This window comes from Hakea prostrata, chromosome 5 (genome assembly GCF_041222555.1).
Source record: "Hakea prostrata isolate BN-2017 chromosome 5, UWA_Hpros_2, whole genome shotgun sequence".
Taxonomy (NCBI): Eukaryota; Viridiplantae; Streptophyta; class Magnoliopsida; order Proteales; family Proteaceae; genus Hakea; species Hakea prostrata.
In genome coordinates, this window is record NC_142604.1 from 5,968,275 (window position 1) to 5,977,644 (window position 9,370).

Below are 9,370 nucleotides of genomic sequence, written 5' to 3' on the forward strand. Positions count from 1 at the left end.
CTCATATACAAGACCTATACATAACCAATCTAAAGAGATAGACGAATCCTGTAAGGCTAAAACCGCAGAGTGGCAATCCGAATTTACTTGGATTGCAGAAACTCCTAGAAAAGATACTAGAAAAAAACCATCACGGATGGCCCCCAATTCCATCATCAAAGCAGATTGGGCTGAACTAAACTTGCATTGTGCAGCCAAGAAAATTCCCGTTGAATCCCAAATTAAACAGCCTCTCCCTCCTCAAGAAGAGTTTTTCTCCCACGAGCCGTCAACATAAAGTTGAAAGAAGTCAGTACCTTCTCCCGTTTTGCTTGTTCAATGGATAGAGCTGCCGGAGGGCTGAGGTAAGCAAGCAATGCCAACTAGTTTTTTTTTTTTTTGGAAAAATTAAAGTTTTATTTATTTAACTGAAATCTATGGCGAATCTTAGACGTTGAACAGTCGAAGAGTAAAACCCAAGCTAAAAAGGGGGGGTGGGGAGAAACGGTACAGAAACCAATCCTGAGAGTGGGTCGCGAGTTTAGCAAGTTCATCAGTTGCAAAGTTAGCTTCACAAGGGATGTAGGAGAATGAACATTCAATAAAGGACGCTGCCACCTACGAATGTCGGAAATGAGGTGTGAGACTTTCCAACTTCCACTAGATTCCAGATGTGTAAGGAAAATATAAGCACCTGGTTATCGCTTTCCACTTGGAAATGGGTGATCTGGAAGTCAAGAGTGAGGCTAAGACCGCGACAAACTGCTAGTGCCTCGGCTGTAAGAGAATCTTGAGAGCCCGTGCCTTATCCAAAAGCAAACACCATCTAATGACAAGAGTCACGAGCAATACAACAAATCCCTGAACATGTTGGATTAAGACATGAAGAACAATCCACATTTAATTTGATCCTGCCCGGAGGTGGAGGTTCCCACCTGATTAGAGATATAGGTTTACTAGGGAGGTGAAGAGGGGTTGGAGGTGAACATGCAAAGATCGCATGTTGTAAATGCAACATGGCCTCTGGAAGCTTTGGGGGGGGGGGGGGGAGTAGAAGAGTGGACAATCATGTTATAGTATCCCCAAAGGGCCGAAAAAGCTTATAAGGGTGTGTAATGGTTGTTGTTTGTGAGAGGAAGACCCAGTAGGTTGAGTGGTAAGGGCTTGGATTTGGAGGTCGAATGGACGTGTGGGATCCAACTAGTCAACCATTGTGAAATATAATTACAAAAGACCCATGTGGTGGTGACTCATGAGTCAAGTCATGCCTGGCTGTAGGGGTGTTAAAGGTTTGGGTTGGGCCTAAAGATTTCGGGCTGAAAAACACTTAGCCCAAACACGGCCCATTAAGAAAACAATGGTTTTCGGCCGATGCGGTTTGGGTTTAGGCTGATGGTTTAGAATTGGGTTGACTAACGGTTTTGGTTCGGGTTTACTAGCAATATGTTTTGAGTACCTTGTTGATGTATGGAATTTATCAAGAGCATGTGAACACATATAAGCATTAAGTTTTCTCCAAGTCTTTTGTGTTGGATATTCAAAACCAAAACCCTTTTTTTCTACCAAAAAAATAAAAATTTATAGAACTAATATACAAAAAGAAAGTTGGCATCTCGATGAATTTTAACGGGTTGTCTCTGCTTATTCTCCTCGTCCTTCTTGACACTTGTAAAAATTAATCAAAATAAAGCACTAAAAGATCTTGGTCGTTGGAAATTGTTCTTCCTTCATTGGGGGAAACCTTTTATTATATATAAATGTCACAACTTTTGCATTTGAACAGGGAATAATACCTCACACACTTCCATATTTATAATCCATTTGGTTCCATATTATCTCTCTCTCCCAATCTACTGACTCTTAGGTCTCCCTAATTTCTCCTATTGATGAATTCTCTGTCAAAATAGCAAGACATGAATTGGAAAAAGAAAAATTCACTACTCTACCTAACTTTAAATCTTTCTTTTGGCATTTTATGCATGCAGGGTTACCGGTTAAGTCTACTATATCCCCATGGAAGGAAATGCAACCTGCTTGTGAATTTTGCAGAGATAAGACAAAGACACTATGGCATGTGTTCATTACATGCAAATAGGTCAAAAGAATATGGGCAGCAGAACCATTAGGATTAAGAACGGAGCATATTGCACATGAATCTCTATTACATATGTGCAATGATTTTCTCTTTAATCATTAGTTGGATGAGAAAACGACTTGGTGGTTTTTCTCAAATCTCATTATCACTTGCTATTTCCTGTGGATAGAAATGAACCATACAATTTTTAGAGCAAATTGTACTGGCACATCAAAATAGAGGCAAGCACTAACACCCCCATTTTATGTTTGAAAAGCATAGATACTCCAAAATTGAATTTCCATTAGACAACAACAATAAACCTTGTCTTAACTAAATGAGGTCGGCTACATGGATTCTTGTCCTCCAATCAGTTTTATTAGATGTCATACTAGATACAAGGTCTAAGCATTTTCATTAGACGGATTAGTCCAATTTGTCACTAAAAACATTTAAAGAAAATTATTTTCCAATCAAACCTACAGTCAAAAACTTATAATTTTCAAACAAGTGGAAGGAGGCTGCAGATCAAATTGGAAGAACTAGAAAGTTTGGAAGTAAAGATGGGATTAGGAATGGTTTTGAGAGACCTTGGAACATCTATGAATTCTTCCTTATCAGGATAAAACAGATGTTTCAAAAGAATTTGAGTATTTAGAATAAGGAAAATTTAAGTTGGCAACTGGAAGAAATCTTCTCATCTGATAAGGGAATACTAATAAATGCATACCTGCCTCCTGCCTAAATTGATTCTTGCTTGTTCTAATGCTGGAAGCTCCCTTCCTTGTTCTCACCTCAACCTGAGTCACAAGATCAATCTTATCCATCAATTTGCAGGAGACAGGGATCAAACTCGAAGGACCCTTGAACACAAAAGCATCTCACTTTTTTATAAATGATAAAAGTGGTTTTAATTTTCTTCACCGACCAAGTGATCTATAAAAGTTTAAAGGTAAATATGAAAGCATCATTTGTGTTTTTTGAATTAAATGTGAAAGCATCATATATGTATTCCTTCGAAGCTGTAAAGAGAATTTGGGGGGAACAAAGAAGTTTAACAAATGGATGATCCAGAAAAAGGCAGATTAGTACTTAGGAGCTACTAGTTTTTTTTATTCTTTTTATTTTTTTTTCCTATTGAAAACTTTGGAGCTAGAATTGATAATAACTGAATAACCATTCCACCGAGCTAGAACATTTAATATCTCGAGGATTTGGTGGAACTGCTTTCCGTATTTTATGTTAAAGAACTCTTTCTCTTCGCTAAAATATTCACCAAGATATTTTTAAATAAGCTTATTTTCGAACGAAAAAAAAAAGAAGAAAAGAATAACTACACTTCTCTAAGGAGTCATCACAATTCTAAAATTCTAGCATTTTCTTTATGGAATTTTATGTTATTTTCTTTTTTTAATTCACATTTGAGTTAGAACAAAGACTGCACATAGGTAGCTCCCTTTTTAACATTCGAAATTAAGTCAAATTTTGTTAATTGAAATTTATTCGGGTCAATTTGTCTTAAGATAACTTTCATAAATGATTTGTGTTGTGTTGAGTATGGCTCATGCTTCACATTGTGTTGCTGACGAACACGAGGTCCATATTTCTGTAAGCTTTAGAGTTTCTTAACAGTTTGGCCTAAACCCATTAATAGCTGTGGCTTAGAGTTTTTAAACGCATATACATATTCTCTTGTAACAGAACATTTTATGTAATTGTTTTTGAGAATAATATAGTGAAAAACCTAATATTGAACATAGTCTCATAGTTGAGGTAAACCAGGGTGATTGATCACTCTAATCCTAAGAATTAGGGGGAATTGAACCACACCATGTTGATCATTTCTTCTTTTTTTTTTTGGTTACACTATGTTGATCATTTCTGTTCATCTAAAGAGTTAACTACATTATTAATTATTAATTAATCAACAAAAAAGAGAAAGAAAGAAAAAAGAAAAAGTGGAGAAAAAGGGGAACCAGAAGTCTCCTTTGCAGTTTGATTCTATGTGCTGTGCTCTCATATTTTGCTGCAATAAATTACCAAACGCGTTTGGCTGTGAACTCAATAACTGAAGCGCAACAGAGATGGTGACAGAGATGGTGAAGCTTCTTTGAGATTTAAGAGTTTTCTGGTTAAATAATCGATTCCTGCCTGGAGAAGATAAAGAAAAGACGTAAGCAATAGGAAAACCTGCTTCTCGAATCTTCTCATTCGTGTGATCGTAATCTCTGTCTTTAAATATTCTTTCCTTCAACATTTCTTTTGCTTCTCTTTTGTGCCTTATATATATTTAACGGATCGCCTCGCCTCTTCAATAGACGAAGAACACATCAACAGATATACATTCTTTCGTTGCTTCTCTTGCTCGATCTTCTTAATTCTACTGTTTTAAGTTTGGTTCGTCGGATATGAGCGACCCCAAGTATGCTTATCCATATCCTGCCCAAGGTACTCCTGTTTAAACTTTTAATTCTTTCTGGTTGTCTCACCCCTGTTTCTTGTAAATCGACTGTTTTGATTGTTTCTCAAGATTTTACGGTTTTGGGGTTTGAATCATCTTTTAAATTTCCCTTTTCTATGTGGGGATTTTATGGCTTGGACAATTTTCACAACCCTTCTGAAATCTCACCTGGTCTCTGGTGTGAACTAGGTTTCAGTAATGGGATTTGTCCCTCTGTGACTGTAAAGGGGTTGAGTTTCTGCATCAAAACCCCCAAAGAAAAACAAAACCCTAATCTCCATGGATATTTTTTTTCCTGTTAACCTATGTAGAGAATCTTTTATTAACAAACCCTTGTAAATTGCAACAGGGTATTACCAAGGGCCTCCTGTAATGGCTCCTCCACAATATGCTGCTCCACCACCAAGGAGAGAACCAGGATTCCTGGAAGGATGGTATGTGTTAACCTAACTAATCTTCATCTGGGTTTATCAAAAAACTTGAAACTGGTTCTCAAATTCCTCTGTTTTGTGTTCTGGCAGCCTTGCGGCCCTATGTTGCTGCTGTCTTCTTGACGAATGTTGCTGTGATCCTTCGATTATATTCGTGAGTTGACGTTGCTTATCAAGATGGATCTTGCTTCGTTCAGTCAAATTGTTATTCTCCGGTCTTTGTTATATGTTTGCTTAGGTGATTGAGTGCTTGTTGGACCATGTTTTAAGACAGCTTAGCTGATCTCTTCAGTGTATATTTCTTTACTGGTTTTGGTTTCAACTACTTGTTTCAGAGATTCTTATAGTTTGTAGCTTCTGTTAATGTTTTAATAATTACACCAAAAAAACAACATATGATTGAGCAAGAACTCTGGTATTAGATCAAATTGGAGAGAGAGAGAGAGAGAGAGAGAGAGAGAGATCATGAACCCAGCTAATTCTTGACCCCAGAAGTCAAAAAAGAGTGGAGAGGAAAGTTGGCTGCAACTCCTCTCATCTATGGGTGAGCAAAGAGATTCCATGAAATGCTGGTAGCGGTGCTGGCCACCACAACAACTGTAGCTGGCAGAGGTTGGTGTGGACGAGTGGAGGGAATTTTCAGGCATCGACGAAAGCGAAAGGCAAAGATGTGGGCATGAGCTGGGCCTGGGGTTTCGTGTCTTTTATGCTACCGAATACCAATAATTGATTTGGATTTCAAGACTATACATCCCCATTCTTTAATGAATTTGAAAATTTTCAACATCTCGTATCGTTTTCGACTTTTCGTAACGTTGTTTACCATCGATATTTGAAAATTGAAACCGAGGCATAGAATTTTGGAAATGGCTAGGGTCATGCACATACTTCGAGGGAGAGATTTTGAACCGTCAAATCTGAAATGTTGGTCGAGATCAAAATTTAGACGGATTTTTATTGCGAAGATCCTGAGAATTTCTCAGGAATTGCCACCGTGTATTTGAGTCTGTTCAACGTGTGGCAGCTATAAAGTAAGTGTCATCTTGTAAATATCATTTCTTATTTTTACTTTTAATGGTTTAATAGTTTGTAAATTGGCAAAAGGTGCTCCCGAATGTGTTTGACCCTTAACTCTTTCCATTGGATTTTGGGTAGTTAAACGAGTTGAATAAACCCGATCATTCGTGCGACAAGTGTAAGTTTGTCAGGGGTGGAACAATCCGCATCTAGGTTCTGATTTGTTTAAGAGAAATCACAAATAAAAATCCTGTGCCGTATGTGGCCAGTGCATTGCTCTGTGAGAGATTCCTGCTAGCAATAGATCATTATGTATGAGTTGTCGTTCATTTTTCAATAGACACGTGGTCAGAATTTTGTTATTTTTTACTACTTGAGAGCTTATTGTTTGTGTTCTTTCATCAAATTATGATGCAAATGATGAAGTGTGTAGAAAGAGTTTTAATTAAGCCATTGTTTGGGCAAAAAAAGAAAAAAATTAAGCCACTGTCTATGAGTCGTCAATTCATTCTTCAACAGACACATGGTCAGAACTCTATAATTTCCCACTGCTTGAGAGCTTACGGTTTTCATGTCTTTTCATCATCAACTTATGACGCAAATGATGAAGTGCGTAGAAAGAGTTTTAATTAAACCACTATGAGGGGGGGGGGAATAAGCTATTGTCTATGAGTCGTCGGTTCATTCTTCAACAGAGAGGTGGTGAGAACTCTGTTGCTTCCCAATGCTTGGGAGCTTACGGTTTCATGTTTTTAATAATGAAGTGTGCAGAACTCTCTCTACTAGGCAAATTTTCCTCCATAAGTGGGTAATTTTGAAAAGCATTTCTAGATCAACTTCTCCTTAACACAACCTAGATGTCTCAGCAAAAGGTGTTTGATTTGGCGTCTGCTGTTGATAAGGTTGTTGTATCTGAGACTTTGCTTCAAACACTTGCTTCTCTCAGTTTGATTTGGAAGATGTCGATCTTTTTAATCTATGAACATCTTGGTCTGAGAAATGACAAATTACAGCACACAAAACACTACCTTACATGACGAATTCTCATGTAAGTTACTTGGTTGGGCTAGACTCAAACTGGGCCTTAGACCATCATTTTAAGAATCCTAACCCAAACTCTAGGCCTACTCTCTCAAGGTTCTTCTATATGAGCTTGTCCCAATTGATAGGGACTGTTAGCTCTAACATGCCCTAAACCTAACTTTGATTTTTTTTTTTTCTTCTTTTTCCCTCCTACACTATTTAAACACAACTAACCCCGAGGGGTGGCTCAATTGGCAAAAGACCAACACTTCCACATAAGAGGTCAGAGTTCGAATCCTCTCGAGGCCAGGGGTGCAGCCCCGCTTATATTAATTATATAAAAGCTCCCCTAAGGATGTAGTCGTGGTGTGCGCGTAAGCTAGCCTGGATGAACATTAGATCCAAAAAAAAAAACAATAGGAAGTATACTTTTTATCTCAAATTATTTTTAGAGAAGAGTGAGAAATCCGTGTTCAAAACGTGTTAGAAAACTTTTTTCTATCTTTCGTAACCCAATGAATGATTTAACTTTGAAATTTAGCCTTTGAATCCATTGTGTGTTTCTTTTTCACGTAAAATCCCATCTTTCAAATAAAACCATTAGAATAATTGATAGGAATCTTGCTCGAGATCTTTTTTGCTATCTTGAACCGTATTAGAATATTACACCATTCCATGGTTGGTAGTGATAAAGAAAGAATAAATAAGTTTAAACCAGTCAGGTTTGAGCCCAGTCTGACCAGATCGTAATCAAATCAGTTCGGTATGAACCTAGCCCGACCAGCTCGGATCCAGGTAAACCGACCAAATCAAGATCGGTTGGATAAATACAAAGGTTGAATAATAAGGTAAATCTGAATAAGATTCTAGCCAAAGAAACAATATTCAATCAGGACTCTACTACTCATGTTCGAGTAGGACTCAAGGACTAAGATTCTGATAGCAACCTAATTAGGGTTTGAGTTCCACTCAAACTCATACAGAGAAAGGCTATAAAAAGGTATGAGAATACAAGAGAAAGGTTCCCTGAATAGGGCTATCACTATTCGTATTATTATTGTTCATTACTTTTTTGCCTTCCTTAGTCAGATTTCTATCTAGATCGTCGGAGGTGAAAACTCGACCTCTACGGTCGAGCTCATCTTTGCAGGTTCAACCGGTTGAAGGGACGAACAGGATTGTGCAGCAACAGGTAGAAAAAGTGAAGAACCTTCCATGGTTGGTAGAATCAAGTCTCCCAAAGGAAGTAAAGTTTTCAGACCTGGAGTCTCTTCAGTGACCGTGGGAGTGATGGAGCCATGGAGTTGAAGAAAGTGATAATGACTACTGAACTTGGAATACATTTAGCTATTTTTGTATTTTAATGGCATACTGACTTATTTAGTTATCCAAACTCAATTTATATGAGATTTTATACTTTTATTTAATTAAATTAACACAGGGTCTAGTAGGATTGGGTTGGGTTGGCCCGAGGGCTACACCCAAACCCTACTCAACAGTCAACACTACCAAAGCTAGATAATTTGTAATCTAGACCCACCTTTCATATTGAAAAGTTGGGCCAAGCTCAAACTAACAGGGTTTTATTGACGCCGTTAATGTTGAGTATGGCCCATGCTTCTCATTGTGTTGCCGACCGACACAGGCCATAGCCTATAGAGAGTCTATGTTTCTGTGGGACTCAAAGTTTATTTACAGTTTGGGCTTGGGCCCATGAATCACTGTGGCTTAGATTTCTAAGTGCTTATATATATTATCTTGTAATCGAACATTGAATATAGTGAAAAACCTAATGCTAGCTGTAGCCTCACATTGAGGTGAACCAGGGTAAAATCTGTCTCCTTCTTCCTTGTTTTTTATTTGATTGTGTGTGATTGATCACTCTAATCTAACATTTAATAAGTGAGCCCCCTTTGTATGGATGAAGCTATACTGGGCCCAATCCCTCCCCAAACCCCACGAAAAAATTTTGAAATTGCTTTTCATTTCCGATTGTTTAAATTTTCCCTTGAGTCCTCTTTCCATATATGAAATATATGCACTTACTCCCTTGATTTTTTGAAAAATTTTTTAATCCCTTTTCAAAATGTTGAAAATTTTCTTCTGACCTTCTTTCTATGTGTGAAATATCAGTACTTGAACTTTTGATTGAAAAAACATTAACAATAAAGATAATGTATATCAATACTTGACCCCTCTCGATGTTAAATCCTAGCTCCTCCCTTGCCTCCGTGCATGTACGGTTGAGAGTGAAAACTCGATTTGAAGATACTGTAGACAACATGTGCCCTCACGATAAGGTGATGACTTAATTTAATGATAATTTCAAAAGCATCCAAACCATGAAATTTGTCAAAAGTCATTTTCAGGTGATTAAGACATATT

The 9,370-nt window shown here is 37.5% G+C and overlaps 1 long non-coding RNA gene across 2 annotated transcripts; it reads left to right on the forward strand.

The window, feature by feature from the left end:
- Nucleotides 1–4,058: 4,058 nt before the first annotated feature.
- On the forward strand, nucleotides 4,059–5,793 carry LOC149014664 (uncharacterized). 2 transcript variants are annotated; one of them, XR_016173519.1, is made up of 4 exons: nucleotides 4,059–4,274; nucleotides 4,372–4,501; nucleotides 4,864–4,948; nucleotides 5,036–5,793. It is a non-coding gene; the product is annotated as an uncharacterized LOC149014664 (long non-coding RNA). The 2 variants fall into 2 exon arrangements; XR_016173518.1 differs by having other exon boundaries at nucleotides 4,061–4,226; nucleotides 5,036–5,791.
- Nucleotides 5,794–9,370: the final 3,577 nt, after the last annotated feature.